The sequence below is a fragment of the Equus przewalskii genome, chromosome 2, assembly GCF_037783145.1.
Source record: "Equus przewalskii isolate Varuska chromosome 2, EquPr2, whole genome shotgun sequence".
Classification (NCBI taxonomy): Eukaryota; Metazoa; Chordata; class Mammalia; order Perissodactyla; family Equidae; genus Equus; species Equus przewalskii.
Window position 1 is genome coordinate 117,372,654 of NC_091832.1, and position 17,180 is coordinate 117,389,833.

At 40.3% G+C, this 17,180-nt stretch overlaps 1 long non-coding RNA gene across 1 annotated transcript in view; it reads left to right on the top strand.

Moving 5' to 3' along the window:
• The window catches only part of LOC139082088 (uncharacterized), a 49,880-nt gene extending 42,901 nt beyond the window's left edge, over positions 1-6,979 (top strand). The window contains exons 4-6 of the long non-coding RNA XR_011537811.1: positions 7-281; positions 4,205-4,374; positions 6,688-6,979. This is a non-coding gene — a long non-coding RNA (uncharacterized lncRNA). The remainder of the gene's footprint in view (positions 1-6; positions 282-4,204; positions 4,375-6,687) is intronic.
• The last annotated feature ends 10,201 nt before the right edge of the window (positions 6,980-17,180 follow it).

Here is a 17,180-nt window from a genome sequence, read left to right on the forward strand (position 1 = left end):
TTAAAGGAAGCACTCAGTCACCCACCTCATGGGACAACGGTGAGAATGACTGAAATAATTAATCATGAAGCGCTTTGTGCTCCCAGGAGTAGGAGCACTCTGTGAGAGCCAAGCCCGTTTACTGTCATTAGTGGCAGGGTTGGTATTTTCCTTGGGATTTCATTAAGAAGATTAAATATACAAGGCACACTCATCATGTGTCAACCAATCATGAGACGCAGTGTTTCTCATCAAGGTGATGATTACAACATAGCCATTCCTATGCTGATCCTTTCCTACCGGTAAGTATCTGGGAAAATGACAAAAGCCACAATAGTTCCTCTTGGAGGATGGCAAGCCCATTAGTTCATTTGTCTATGCCAGAGCACAAAGCAGAGAAAAAGCTTTCCAAGTTCTCTTACATTGCAAAATACTGGAAGTTAACCTGGATGATATTTAAAAGTTAAACTAATCTTCCTTTTGTAGGCAAGTGCAAAACTCTGAAACTTTTAGTACACTGATGTTTTGTTAGTATTTTTTTTAGAATTAAGTATGATTTATTCCAGAAATGCAAGGAAGGTTTCAAATTAGAAAATTATTGTAATACAATACAAACATATATAAAAAGAAAAGACATGGTCATCTTCGGGGCTGGCCCCATGGCGTAGTGGTTAAGTTTGGCGCACTCTGTTTTGGCGGCCTGGGTTCGTGGGTTTGGGTCTCGGGCACAGACAAACACCACTCGTCAGCCATGCTGTCACGACAACTGACATATAAAGTGGAAGAAGATTAGCACCAATGTTAGCTCAGGGCCAATCTTCCTCAGCAAAAAACAAACGAAGATATGATGATCATCTTGAGTAAAGTCAAAAAGGCATTTGATAAAATTCAACATCCACCTGGATTGTTGGGAGAGAAAGTATTCAATAGGAGGAATAGAGGCGTATATAGCTACACTCTTTCAATGCCAATATCACATCGTAGCTGTGGAGTATGCATTCTAACATTTAGAGGAAAAGTCCTCCACTGGTGCTCCTGTCTTCATCCTTAAGGGAACTTTACAAGAAAACATATTGTTCTGCTTCTGTTTTATTGCCACCACCTCTATTATACCATAAAGTGTTTGGCATTACCATATTAATACAACATTAGTCATTTTCTCTTAACAATACCAACAGGCTTTTCCTGTAATTTGAAAAAATGATTCTAAGGTTTACCAGGGAGTAAAATGGGAGAAGCAGCAGAGGGTTTGCCCCGTAGATGTCAGACTACATTATATAACTAATATCAGGGAAATGGCAGCCAGTTATTCCATTTTGGGAGTTTATCCAAAGGAAATAAGGATGGATGTACACAAAATATTTCTACAAGTATGCTTTCAACACAGTTATTTATAAGAGAAAATTGGAAATGGCCTAGTATCCAACAACAGGGTATTGGTTAAATTATAATTAGATAAATTATAGTTATCTTAATATTATGAAACCTGTATTTTGATATAGTAACTGCACAAAACAGTGAGACAAGTATATAAATACCACATAAGACGGACACAGTATCCAATTAAGTTCACACTTAGATCTGAATAGGACATGTAGAATGTAAATCATTCACATCAGAGGTTATGGTTTACGAAAAACAGGTCAGGGGCCACATGGCAGATACTCAAGGCTATGAGAAAAGGTCCAAGTGTGACTCATGACCCCCCCACCCCATGAGGCTCCCACAGCAGTTCTGACCTGAGGCTCACTGATGGCATCCGCAGAGGACACTGAGCACAGACAGGAGCTCCTGCCCGAGGGCTTACAAACACTTTGCTAAATTTCTATGTTGGCCTGGTTGTGCATTTGCAGTAGATAAGAAGGTAAGATGTATTAAATGTGTAAGTATAGTTTAAAAATCAAGGAAACTTATCTAAGTTTATATATGGTTTGTAATATTTAAAAAATGTAATCTGTTGAAGACGGAAGTTAAACGTTGTTGAAAGAAAATATTTCTACTATTTACAAATTGGAATTATGAATAAAAATTATACAGTGTTTAAAGGCTTGAGAAAAACTAGGTCTTAAAACAGAACTGAATTAAATATCAATGGAAACAAAGAACTGACGAGTTTAACAGACACACACAATCTTTCTCAAATTTTAAAAAAGAAAACCCAGTTGTCACCATAAAGCCATTAAAAAGTCAAGTTGTAGAATCAAACAGCCACAATGTAACATTCTCAGCCGATGTTACTTATGTGCCAGGTACTGTGTTTTGTGTATTATCTAATTAATCCTCATAACAACCCTAGGAAATATTTCAAAGAAAAGAAATTGAGATAAAATGAGATGTCCAAGGTCGGGCAGGTAAGAAGTGGCACGGCGCTGATTTGAACCAGAAATCAGACCTCAGGAGCCCCTGTTCTTTTTTTGAGGAAGATTAGCCCTGAGTTAACATCTGCTGCCAATCCTCCTCTTTTTGCTGAGGAAGACTGGCCCTGAGCTAACATTCATGCCCATCTTCCTCTACTTTATACATGGGATACCTGCCACAGCAATTTTTATTCAGAAAACTGAACTTTTTTTCAGAAAGAATTTAATATGTAATTCCCATCTCTTACGGGGAGAAGAAGGGAGTCTGTTAAGTGTGTCTCTGTTACCCTATGTGCCATTTAATTATAGTTACTGTTACTAATAAATCACATTAAGTTCATAATATAGATATATCTCTATGTTAACAGGATCTAGTTTAACTAAATTTCATACCTATAAAATTTCTTCAGAGACCAGCACATCTCAACTTTTCCTTATTAACAGTGTTAGAGCTTAACTTGCTTGTACAAATTTTCCCACCTAAAACAGCTGTGCATTCACACACTTACAGATGCAAGGCGCCTTGAGAGTCGCAGCCTTCTATTCCAGAAGCACCCACAAAATTTGTTAAATATTTTTACTAAGAAGTTCTTGAAAACTGAAAAGGAGATCCCACTGCTTACTAAAAACTTATCACGGATATTTGTAAAATACTTTCCCAACAAAAGTAACGTGAAAAAGAGTCTGTTTTAGATCATTCTAGCTCTCACATCTGCATAGCTATGAGAGATCGAAATTAGGGAAAGGGGCAGGCTTGTAAGAGAGCTTAGTGACACTATTCTGAAAATGGATTGAGAAAAAAAATTTTTTTAATGTAAAAGATAGAATTGAAAAAGCAGCTACCAGTCATGCACTTCTGAACCTTGGGAGACAGATGCTTGGGTGGAGAAGAGAGACATTTTGATTCCTGGTACTTATTTATTATCCTGTGTTAAGGAAGATCGGACAACTTCAGCTCTGCATCCAGTTGTTACAGAAAGACACAGCCTATCAACAGTGGTTGCCTGTGGCTGCTGGTGGGAATGGAGAGTGACTGCAAATAGGCCAGAAGCTTCTTTCTGGGATGACAGAAATGTTCTAAATTAGATAGTGATGTGTTTGCACAATGCTGTAAATTTACTAAAAATGATTTAATTGTACCCTTAAAACAAATGAATTTTATAGGATGTAAGTTATAACTCAATTAAGCTGTTTTATTTAAAAAAAGCTATAGCCCACTGAGATACAGTTTCTAAATAATTAGAAAACCAAGGAATATTCCATGCTCTGTTCTCATCCTCCACGCTCACTTATCTCTGTCCAGTGTTGTGCTTATCAGCTGAGCGTTCTTTAGCTGTGATTCTGAAATACACACTTCTAAGTTTTCTACAGACAAGATCAAGAACCAGCCAATAAAAAGCAAACTGTTTAATAAAACTTGTGTAAACTGTGCTCTAAAAATAAACTTGTAACTAAATAATAGGAAGTGACAAAAAACAGATGGATTTTCTAACAATTCATCAAAATCTAGGAGTTGGATTAAAAGGAAAAAAAGATGATCTGTTTTCTTTCTCACTAAAAAAAATGATCACTTTGGCAAGGTAGACAATTTACACTTGTTGCAATGAATACTTATTTACACAGCGCAAATATTAGCTGTGCATATTTGAAGATAGATTGTGGGACTGGGAGTATTTCCTAAGAAGCGATAATCCGAGGTCCAAAGTACGGCATGTCGAGAGAGTAGAATAGTACTCAGCCTGCATCAACTATTTCTGACTTAACTAGAAACAATAAAGTACTTTCACTAGAACGTGACTTGCAAAATGTTTCATAGGATGTTTTAAAACTCGGCTTCTACGTCCTAGCTGTTAATCTTTTTATTGGAGGCGGGAGAATTCCGATGATCAGATCTGATTCCAGTCGAGTTTGGAAAGACAAAACTGCAGCCCTGGGGTTGAAGGACAGAAGCTAGCCTGCAGGAGGAGAGGAATCTCAGAGAGAGGAGGCGTCACAGGGAAAGACAACTGAAGGATCCGTGGACGACGTGGAACACTTGGTAAGGCGGGTGACTGAACAAATGAGTGAATGGGTAGACAGACAGACTAGACAGACACACATCCCCATTTTCCCAAATTCTGCCTCTCGCTTGCCCCAAACTCCCTTCCCCACTCCATTCCTGATACATCTGCGAGAGCTCAGAGAATTTCTGGAGGGTGGGAGTGGGGGGACTCCCCAGGAGGTTTCTTCCTCCTTTATCTAGGTGTATTCAGTGTTTAGTAGAAAGAACCAGGCTGGAATTTTCTATTTCCCACCCTCCCCCACCTCTCTGATCTTTCTGCCAGTGAAGGATGATATTCCCATGGCCTCAAAGAATAAGATGGGTTGAAGGCTTGTCTTTGTGTTAAAATACTTATTCACTTTAGCAGGTGAGCAACGGAAGTCCCCTATAATTTAAACAGATATTTGTGCTTTTAATAATATGAGTGTAATTCTGTTAATTCACGAGAAACCGTGCAGAATGGACGTCTGGTCACAAGAATCGTTCTGCACTAACAGGCACTACCTGTTCCAGATTTAATGGTCAAACAAAAGCAGCCAGTGCTTGCTTAGCATGAACGCCCTGGGGGCTTTATCAGAAAGGTTAAAGCTAACAGCCTACCTGCACCACAGTGATAATTATCTGCTTCTACCTTCCTAGCCTCCCTTATATACCCCAAAGATTTATACACCTAGAAACCGACTCCCGTAGGTTTTGGACTTATTACTCTGTAATAGGAGTTTGCACAGATTACCTACTGAAGTGAGAGGTTTCTGAAAACCATAAAATAAACCACTCAATAGTTTTACAAGACATTTAAGTCTGATAGTGGAGCTTATATTTTCTCCCAAGAACAGCGGCTGGTCTGAGAGAGAAGCAGGAGCTGGGTCTGACAGCCTAACTTTATACTCCCCACACCACAGGACATTTTCTAAATGATATTGGAGATCTCATTCTAAGTAAATAGATTACAATCAAAGTCAACAGTATATTTCCTTGCCAACAACAACAAAAATGTTTCTAGATTTGGAAGCATAGTATCTTATTACAGGAAAACCTTGATAAGTAATGAGAAGAAAAAAATAGTTCCTTAAAAATAATTTCATAATTCTCTACTTTTATTAATAAAGCTCATTTCTACCATGCCCTTCAGATTATTTAGAAATGACACCTATTGATTTCTCTCTCTACCACATGGTGACCAAACTGTGTGTATATTTTATACGATTTCAAAAAAGTTTGCACAGAATAATATAAACAGGCTACTTAAACAGGTATTTAAAAGCGACAGCTTGAAATGTTGCTTGCTGTTTACCAGTGCATAAGAGGAGAATATTAGCATTTTCTTTTGAGATTTACCTTTAAGCAAGAATCTATAGAAAGGAGTTAAAAAATCCTGTTATAGTGTGGAGGCAAAGGCAAGACTAGAAGAAACATTTAACCAGGCCCCTGCAGTTGGTACACGTGGTTCCAGCAGGAGGCAGATGCCTCAGAACAGGAAGCTTACTCAGTCTCCAGTGCTCCTGCAGAAATGACACCTAGATACACTCTAATACAATTTCCTTGTAGAGGTGTAAAGTCCAGAATTAGACATTTTGATACGTATTTAAAAGAAATGGTTGCTGGTTATTATATTTCTGCTTAGTGCTCTGTGTCAAAAAAACAAGTTCAAGAAATAACTGAAGACAGCCTGAGAGATTTAGGGTAGTACTTCCTGGTAGCAAGAATTAAACACTGAAGAATTAGGGAGAAGGAAAGTTCTAGAATTTGCACCTTCAGCAGGTTAGTCCCACCTGCTTGTTGCACCTTAGGTGTGATGTTACAAAGGACATGGCAGAGGGCAAATGCGAGCAGGAGCATGCAGCCAAGACGACTCTTTGTGCCTTAAATCCTGTGCCTCGGCCCACCTGGCTTCCTCAAGGCAGATCACGGTTTTCATCATAAAGAAATGAAAAAATAGGAAAAGAAAGAGACCGTGGAAGACCTGGAAAGCACTGTGCAGCCTACGTTTCTCATTCTCTTATGCCCACCACAAAAATGTTCTACAGATGAAGTAATAAAGAATGTATTCCACTCATACATGGTATATGCTGTTTTCAGCTTCCATCAAAAACACGGGGCTGTGTGTGTTCTGGAACTGCTTTTGCATGACTGGCTGAAGAAGCCATTGCTTTCCAAGGGTTGGAGACTATGAAAAGCAATACTTTCTCCAAATCCATTAAGGTCAGGGTATTTGGCTCTAGATTTCCCCAGAATTTAAACTGCTATGTTGTATTTAAACAAATTATTTGTCTCTCAAAAGCACTTATTTGATCAATTCTTCCAATCTAGGCTTTGGTTTCTGCAAATAACCTACTAATGGTGATTTATGTTTCCTAAACTTGGGTCTATGAAGAGGAAGCCAGCTTCCCCAGCAAATCCAACACAAGGAATAGCTCACGTGGTGAAGAGGTGGCAAAAGAAGGACCTAATGATTAACATCCTGGGTCTAACCGAATGCCACTGTAACAAGCTTAAGGAACTCAAGTGACTGTTATATTGGTATCTGAAATATACATATGCCATATTTATCTATTGAATTTTCGCCTACCCTAATAAATTAAGGAAAAGAAACTGCCACAAAGTGTCCATTTCTATCATTTTCACCAGAAAGTTTATATATGAAAAAAGGCTCATTTGAAGGAAATAAAGAAATGTGGTTTATACAGCATACTATTTAAATGTTGTTTTAGAAAATACTAGTGGCCAAGTATCTGGGTATTCAGAGTGACTGCTAACAGACATATGGTTGTGAGGGGACAATGAGGTCCCTCAGAAGTAAATCTGACGTCTTTAGCAAGAGCAAGTGGTCCAGATACATCAAAACGCTTTGAAGCATCTGTCTCTCAAAACAGGGAGAACAGCTCACTCAAGACTTTTTCTAATTATGACCAACTGTGCTGGTTCACAAAGTTGCAAAGCAAAGTTTCTAATAAACAAACATGCCTTTTGTTGCCTACTCTACTAAATGTCCCTGTCTGGAACTTGAACACTCCACCAGAGTGTGGGCGGCTGTTGGTATAACAAGGATCCTGCAGTGACTGTTTGCACACGGTCGATTATGTAGTGATCCTTAGCCAACTGCCCATTTCCCTTAAGCAAAAAAGGAGAACAGGATGCATGGCTCTTTGCATTTCTTTTGGGAGGAACATAACATGAGAAATTTGGTCCCAATATTTCCAAGCTGTGCCTCCAGGAGACAATTAGAGAATGGAAAAAGAGTTTGGAAAAGAAAAGGGATAGCAGAACAAGAGTAAGAGTTTTGCATGAAGCCTTAAAAGAGAAAGAAAATATGGGAAAGTAGAGACAGACATCAGAGCTGCACCTCAAAGGCTCTGAGGTCCCAAACGAAGGCACGTTCTGTAAAAGCCTGGGGAGCAGAGAGGCAGTGAAGGTGAGCATCAGTCTCTGTCATCAGGACAGGCAGGAGAGCCCTGAGTGTTTGGATGGAAAACCAAACTGGTAAGGCTGAGGGGCAGGTGCTGTTCACAACACCACAGCACTGAGAACCCGGCCGCCTATGCCGAAACACTTCCAATGGTAAACACAACCACGGTTAGTTAATGTGGCACGTAAAAAGGGGCAGCTATTCTATGTAGCAGAAACTATGTCAATAAACAAATAACCATATAATCATAACATAAATATAAATGGTACGTAAATCATATATTAATATATTATGATTATTTAATCAATGCTTTTCACGTGGGGCCTCAGCTCTGCTTTTCCTTTGCACATCAAGCCAGCTTTTCATGCTCGTTCTTCGCAGTAGGGCAGGCGCTCTCAGGACCCAACCTGAAGTCCACCCTCAAATGCCATCAGGAGAACATGGAAGGAGCAAGAGGCACAGAGAGTGACCGCAGCTGCGACACCCACGGCAGACAGGAAGCTGGGAGAGGATGGAACACGGGCTCGGGCCAGAGCTCCCCTCCCCACTCTCCACGCGGCACTGGCTTCCCCTGCACCTCCGCTGACAAATCCAGGCAAAAGAGGTCCTGTGACTGAATGTCTCCCAATTATTAATGACAGAAGCCTCCTGCAGAGTGTCTCACTGACAAATTCACACTCAGGCTTCTGCCTGAGTACAGGGAAAGCTACCCTGAAACAAAGCGCGCTGAAACATCATTGAAGCTACAGTCGGCAAGGAGCGTAAAAACCGCCATGAGCTGCTGGGAGGGTCGTTAAGTCGGTACAGTTCTTTTGAAAATCCTTCTCTCTTTTTTTAAACGATAAGATTTTAAAATGCTTACACCTCTTGATAAAGTAACTCTATTACTTAGAATTTACTTTGGAACAAGTCTAAAATACAGAAAAAACATTACCAAAAATATACTCGGTGAAACATGAAAATAATCCAAATGTCTCCAGTAAGAGGCTGAAGTATCTATGAAATACATTAAATTTATTGTTTAAAAAACAGTACGATATTCTTATTTTCATAAAAACGTAAATGTATGCATTTTAAAAAGACTGAGTTAATAAATACACCAGAAGAATATCAGATGTTACTGCTGGTGGGAAGATGAACCAGTGATTTTAATTCTCTTTTGTACTTTCCTATTTTCCCCAGTAAAAGCATTCATCCACGTATCTGCATGCAAAGGTATTTTCAAATAGTTTATAAAAATTATGTTTAAGTTTGGAATGGTGAGGACATCGCAGTATGAGTTCTGCGATGTAAAGATGTATATTACATATATGAAGAAAATATACATATATAACACTGCCTGATGAATTTATGGGTGATTTTTTTCTTTATTCTGGATTACTTTCCTAATTTTCCACAATAATCATTCTTATAATCAGGAAAATACTAATGGCTATTTTAACTATAAAAGCACTGACAGAGTTAACAGGGAGAATGTGCTTTTGTTTTAAAAAGGTATTGTGTTTTGCACAATTTCAAGTATGTAAACAATGCATGTACAGAAAAGTCAGAGCACTAGTACACGAAAATATTAACACTGGTTGTCCAAGTGGTAGGAGTAGGAGATTTTTTCCTTCCTACATTTGTGTATAGCCCGCATTTAAAAATAGTCTCATTGTAAATGTGTTATTTTATAGCTGAAAGTGTCAGAAACCATGGATGGTTGTTGTTGTTGCGTTTATAGAAGCATTTATTAACCAAAATCTCTATTTTGGGTTTTCACTCAGCCTCAGTTAACTGCAATAAAAAATATATGTTTAGAGTGCTGTGTTTTGGGGAAGTCTGCATTATTGCTGCTGCTTTAGAAAGCCCAGTAAACTAGTAACGACTTGGATGTTACAGCCCTACCATGAGGTGCACACACAGTTAAGGCAGCCTTTACCTAGTGTCCCCTTCCAAAAAGAGACTTCACTGCGGTAGAGTGTGACATCTTTTGCAGGGTTTATGAGCAAGAGAGGGGTGAGGACCACTTTAAAAATGAATTGTTTCCATATAATAGATGTCACTCAATATTTCACAAAACAAAACCAGTCGCTTCTTTGCTGTTGTTTCCCTGAACACAATCAGCCGCCAAACAGCAGAGAACCAGACAGAACCAGATTTGAGGGAGGAGACAATTCAGTCAAAAACGCAAATCCCCAAGCCCTCTTTCGCAAATATTGGTACTTGCTGTGCACCATGGATGTTTGAGTCAGCTTGTGTACTTAAACATTTTAGAAACCTTTTGCCTGACATTTGGTGATTTTTGCTTTATTGTACTCATTATCAGCTAACAGTTTCTGTCCTCTGCTCTCTGTGACAACAAAACTTTGGAGATAACCTAAAATTACCAAAATGCTTAGTTAAATAAATTATGGCTTTCAAAAGAGTATGTACACTATATACAAAAATTACTTTTAAAAATTGAATGATTGGAAACATTAATTTAAACCAGTTTGCAAAAAATTCATTAACATATTACTGAATAACAATCCCAGGTGCTCCAAAATTCTAATTCCATTTCTTCTTTCTAAAAAACGTATATACTACTTTTCTCCCTAATTTCAAAAGCTGCACGATACCTCCTTTGAATCACTTCTTGGAATGTATATTAAAGATACTCGCATAAGCATGAAAAGATTGTTTTCCAAATCCACGCGGCAGGATTTTGGGGGACAGATGCATTTTACAATTCCGCGCTTTGGATTTTGGACAGTCTGTGGGTACGCGGAGCAGATGCTAGCTCACACAGCTCACCACGACCACCGCCCACCCTCCTGGGCTGGGAAACAGCAGATATTCAAACATGAAGACATGTGAATGACGCATACGGGTACACTCACACTAAGGCGGATGAATAAAGACTATAAAGAACTTCCGGTCAGCTCAAGAAGGGTTTTGACATCACAGGTTATCAAGGGAAGTAGGGAGGGAGGGATGGAAGGAAGGAAGGACCTTTTGTTTTCAGACGTTTAGATTTTGAAACTGCAGATACGTGATTCTGGACCTGTTAGGCTGAAGCCACACTGTCCATCGAGATGGGAGTGGTTACATTATAAATGTTTTATTTGCACCATAACATACTATCATACAATGTTAGGTGAAGGAAGTAAGTTGTAAAATGGTGTGCACAGCCCGGACTCTTTATTGTGGGGAAAAACTGTGTTATGTATAAATAAGTTACATGGCTACCTGGAAGGTGATACTACCTGGAACATTTACTTTACTTTTTCCCTTTTGTACTGAAAAAACAAGTAAGCAACATGTTTTGATTGTACTGCCTAAAAGGACAAAGACTATTACTGACTAAAAGGACTATTCATTCCACAATATTTAGTGAGGACCTATCTACTCTGTCCTAGGCACTGCTGAAGGGACACGACAGTTTAAAAAAAGTCACTTACCCCATTCTCACATTTTGCTAATCGACATTAACAGCAATAATAATAACACAAAGACTAAAAGTGCTATAAAGAAAAATAATGCAGGATGGAGCAATCGAGTAATGGGAGGGCATTCAAAATAGGATCACCAGATTTATGAGGTAACACTCAACTTATGAATATTCATTATCAGGAAAAAAATCAGTGCACCATCAAGTCAAAAGAATATCAAGAGCATCTATGTTCAAGGGGCCGGCCTGGTGGCGCAGCGGTTAAGTTGGCACGTTCCGCTTCTCGGCGGCCCGGGGTTCACCAGTTCAGACCCTGGGTGTGGACATGGCACCGCTTGGCAAAAGCCATGCTGTGGTAGGCGTCCCATGTATAAAGTAGAGGAAGATGGGCATGGATGTTAGCTCAGGGCCAGTCTTCCTTAGCAAAAAGAGGAGGATTGGCAGCAGTTAGCTCAGGGCTAATCTTCCTCAAAGAAAAAAAAGAACATCCAACCTGCTGAGACCCAATTATAGTAAGTAGCTTCTAGAAACCTATACAAATAGAGCTTTTTAAAACTAAGAGGGGTTTCCACTGAAAATGTTCCCATACTTACTCAATTATGGATTTTTGTCTTTGAGTTCTTTTCCGTTTCTAATAGATCAAAATAATGTGTATGGCTAATATTCTAATTATATTGGTCCTAATAGACTTTCATGTAATTGACTACCCCAGTGCTGTCTTCTCACAAATGTTGAACCCACGCGAGGCTTTTAAGAAAAGGTTAAAGATGCAATTTCATAAACACAGGAAGAATAAAAACAAGGACATTATATGGGGACAGAAAAGTTGAAGCTATCAAATCTCTAATGAGGATTCAGAATTCAATTTGACTTTCAATGCAGAAATTTTATAATTTTATCTTAAATAGGTGAGACATAGAAAACTTTTTAAACTGTACCCTGAGTTTAATGACACAAAATGACAACCTCCAGACACGCAGTACTCGAGGGTTAAATATGAAGCAGCTGTTGTACTCACTGCTGAAAGCCTGGGCTGTAAGACAAGTAAACGGACGGCCAGCAGAGAAGGCAGGACTATTTCTGGCCTTCCATTCCGTGCAGACTTGCACTCCAAGTGCCAAGGAAGGTAGAAGAGAAGGCTGCCTCCTATCCTCAAGGGAGTTTTGAGCAAATAACTCCCCCCACCCTTTCCAACCAAGAGTCACTTTAAAAGACCAATGAGCAATAAAAACAACTTTTATAAATCACAGAAGAATCTGAAATAACATCTGAGGTTCAGTAAAACCATATACCAGATAGAAATAAAAATGAAAATTCAAATAATGAACACAAAAGGTAAAGAAAAAAAGAGACTGATTATATATAACTTACGCAGGAATTTTAAAAGTCTAGGGTATATAGATGAAACTGAAAATGAAATTTTAAAACGTAAAATTTTTTAATTAAAGTAGAAATTTTTAATTGAAAATTCCTTTTTTTTTTTAAATAGCCTTTAAGAACGCCACGCTCTGTAAATCAGTAGTGAATAGAAATCAGTGTTGTTCTCCCATTCAGTTCAGCACCGGTCTATCCTGGGGAGTAAACGATGGTCAGAACTGTCTTCCACAGAGGGAAGCAGGTTTGAAAAAACACAGGATGACTGACAGTGCCGTCTACACCTGAACCTCGCACAAAAGGCACTCAGGAAATGCCACAAGCCCAATGCTCAATGAGCATCAGGAAGCTTTAATCTCATTTCCATTCAATCTAATCTTCATTGATGACCCTACATAAATAACAGTATTTGACTATAAATAATCATTTGAATTTTTTTTTGGTGGGGGAAAATTAGCCCTGAGCTAACATTTACCACCAATCCTCCTCTTTTTGCCGAGGAAGATTGGCCCTGAGCTAACATCCATGCCCATCTTCCTCTACTTTATATGTGGGACACCTGCCACAGCATGGCTTGACAAGTGGTGTGTGGGGTCCTCGCCCGGGATGCGAACCCACAAACCCCAGGCCGCTGAAGTGGAGTGAGTGAACTTAACCGCTACAGCATGAGGCTGGCACCTGAATTTTTTTTTAAACATACATTTGCTATCCAAAACCTGGATTGAAAAAATACCCCAAAGTAACAGGCTAGAAAATGAGAAGTTATTTGTTTTCTGGTTTAGGGGTTTTTTTGGTTCTAAAATATTTCCTGTAGTATAATCTGCAGCAATAAACAGATTAAGAGACTGGGAGCCCATTTCCAAACGCTGGACTGAACAAGACCAAAAATGACATTCTGGTTACTATGTACCCACACTTCAGAGGCACATTTTAAGAATGTCAAAAAGGATTATGGGTTGATGGGGTCTCTTTAAAGGAAAAGAGTGAGTTCCATCTTGAAGGGTTCACTGCCCTGAGAACAGGAAAAGCAGATGCTCATAACTCATGTCCAAACGGCACCTGTCACTTGCGCCAACAGACCGTGCAGCCCCTCCTCTGTCTCTTATCTCAGGAAACTGTACCCCCATGCACCCGTTACTCGGGGTGAACGAAGCCTCGCTCCTCGGCGCCCCTGACAATCCCCCCTCGTCCCCCCTGGTCCTATCCACTGTCATCTCCTGCCTATTTCTCACCTCCGCTCTGTCTAGCTTACTTCGGTTCACAAACAGGGCAGGAATTAGGCCAGATATATCAACAGCCACAGCAAATTAAATCCATCCACTGGAAAGAGACATTACACAGTCATTTTTTTAACAAAAAGAAAGCTGACATAGTACAAGGAATACCTAGTATTTTGTACTACTAGAGCACAGAGTCAAAGTGTTGGGAGAAAATGGGTCCCAGAGATCAGTTCACGGGAAGATAGGCTGTCACCACCACTCCACACAGGGAGAAACTGAAGCACCAGCACAGCCGTGGGAGGCGACTGACGGAGCGTTTAATGCAGCACTTGCTCCCTCTCTCCTTGTGGTCCCAGTCCGTTTCCTGCTTTACCAGTTTCTTTAGAGCCCTTAAGCGGCTCCTCATGGCCAAAGGTCCATTGCTTATTTTGACTTTAAAAGAAAAGAACTTGTAAGAGAAAATTTCAAACATGGCATATTGGAAGTAGGAAGAACAGCATAGTGAACCTCATCAGCTACAATCATCATGGAAAATCCTTGTCATCTGTCTTCTACCCTGGATTTTGGGGAAGCAATCCCAGAGATCATGTCATTTCATCTGTAAATATTTCAGAAGGCCTCTTTAAGATAAAGGCTCTCTAAAAAAAACCTGAACGCTGTTGTCACCCTAAACAAAACGAACACAATTTCCGAAATAACAAATATCCAGGTCACCTTTCCCTGGTTATCTTATTTTTTCTCCAGATTGCTTCTTAGATGGTGGTGCATCCTTCTTACAGCTGACACTACTGACAAGGACCCTCACGATCTGGCCTCTGTCTCCTTTTCAGGCTTTTTTGAGACTTGTTTTCTTTCTTTCCCTAAATCCTGTGCTTTCAGCCATGTGTACTTAACTCCTGTGTCCTCTACAGGCAGTCCCCCCTCTCAGCAGGCCTTTCCACATCATGTGCAGCGGCCCAAACTCCCTCCCAACCCACCCTCCTGCTTCCATAGCTGCCTCTCAGCTGAGCTGCCACTTTCTCCAGGAAACCTGTCCTGCTGCAACTCCTGGACCCAGAAATGTACCGTCAGATACAGTGCTCACTGCCCAGCGAGGGCGAAACCCAGTGTCCCCTCTCCCCAAGCTCCCATTTCAAAACAAATGCCAATTTATAACTTCTGGCTGGTTAGACACTAACCTTTCCCTCTGGGCCACTTCTTGTCCAGCATTTTCAGGGAATGGTTACCCTCCCCCCCCCCCCCCCCCCCGCTTTTTCTCCCCAAGTCCCCCTAGTACACAGTTGTATATTTTAGTTGTGGGTCCTTCCAGCTGTGGCATGTGGGATGCCGCCTCAGCGTGGCGGCCTGACAAGTGTTGCCATGTCTGCGCCCAGGATCCAAACTGGCGAAACCCTGGGCCTCCGAAGCAGAGCATGCAAACTTAAGCACTCGGCCATAGGGCGGGCCCCTGGTTATCCTTTTTCACATTTACCTTTTGACCTGTATATTCATGCATGATTATTAGGCAAACCTCTTATCAACGGTGTTCCACAGTGCGAATCAGACTTTAGTTCAAAGACTGTCAATAGCAAGAAAATTACAGAATTACTTAAACATTATATTTAATAATCATAAAGCCTTTCAAATGTGAATTAGGTATTTGGCAAATATCTGGGTGTGATAAAGAGCTAGTGGGAAAAGGAGACCCTGACCCTAAGCAGGGCTCCAGGCTCCTGTTGTCACAGAGGCAGAAAACCGCTTCATGTCATTCTCCAAGTGGCACCAACGCCAACACACAAAAATGCACCCATCAAGGACACTGCTGTTTCTTCAACAGATAACTGCCTAAATAAACAGGTTTTCCCTGCAAATATTTTCACCAAAGTGCAACCAGAAACCTGTATTTGCAGACGAACTGTCAAAAAGAGTCTTCTAGGAAATGCTGGTTGACCACTTCGAGTAGCTCTCCTTACCCACAACAAGGGCATGTGTAACAATTAGAGAGAAGGGGAAATTTCTCTGGGGCCTTAGCAAATCGTATTTATATTGTGAAGCCAATTAATTATTATATTTTTGGCTTTGTAGTTATTTTAAGAAAGCTTTTGTTCAGAAAAGTACTTACAAATATACACTTTAAGTCATTTTTATCAAGATTATAATTATGCAAAGCTAACTGGGATTTACCACCATCATGCTATATTCTCTTTGCCAAGAAAATATATATTTTTACTTAACAATGCTAAATTGGAATATTTAAGTGTTAAAAAATTTTTGAATTTGTCTCCCATTAGTGATTTAAATTTATATGGCCTAGACTTACTAATGTTACAGCTAACACTTGTAGAGTACCTACTATTGCCCGAACACTATTCCAAATGCATGACTTATTTAATCTTCGCCATGACTCTATGAGGTAGATATTATTACTACCCACATTTTACAGATGAACACAGGGAGGTTAAGTAAATTGCCCTAGGTCACCAGCTAGTAAGTAGCAGAGCCAGCATTTGGTACTTCGGTAGTGTCTGATTCAGCACGTCATTCCCCATTCTGCAAAAAGCATCTACAGATGAGCACAGAGCTTCAGGATGAATTCTTACAGCAAAGGAAAGGAAACGGACGGCACAGCCCTGCCAAGTCAGGAGCACCGGCCTCGGAGATCAGAGGAGTCTCACGGCCAGACCTCCCCTGCAGCTTCCTCTGGACACGTGAAAACGTTCCAGGGTCAACCGGGAGGAGCCAGCATCTCCTTCATGGCTGGGATCCCAGGCTGGGTCAACTCACCTCCTCACACTTTGCCATTTGTGTTCATTTTCAGATCTGGGGCCAGAAATGCTCTAGAGAAGTAGAACAAGAACAAGACCAGGTTTAACTGGGGGGAGAGAGAGATGGGCCACACACCCTATCTGTGCTAGGAGCCACGCTGGGAAGAAACGAGTTACAGGGCAGTGTCTCAGGGAGACCACGGGGACATGTCTCCAGGTCCCCATCTTGCTTCACCCAGAGGAGCTCTGCTTTTCTTTCTATGTTGGAGGGTTACCAAAATCTCATCTGAAATCTGGGTTCCATGGCTTAAAAGTTTTAAAACTAACGGTGTCACCGCAAGGCCCTGGATCCTAAGTTAAGAGACGAGAATCCTCGTCTCTGTTTAGCAGAAACAAGCCACAGCCAGTCCTAGGTACGCAACAGAGCAATCTTCAGCTGTCTCATTTAATACGACTCCATCATTTTACAGATTTCGAAGACTCTTTCCGATATTAAAATATGAAAAAGAAAAAAAAGATATGTTCGTGATGGCCTCAAAGACAGTTCAAGAAGGTAAACAAAATCCACGTTTCTCACAGAAAGAAAAGCAGTAGGTGAGGTACTTATGGATAAGGAGTGGATGAACCATCAACACACCAGGTGTTTC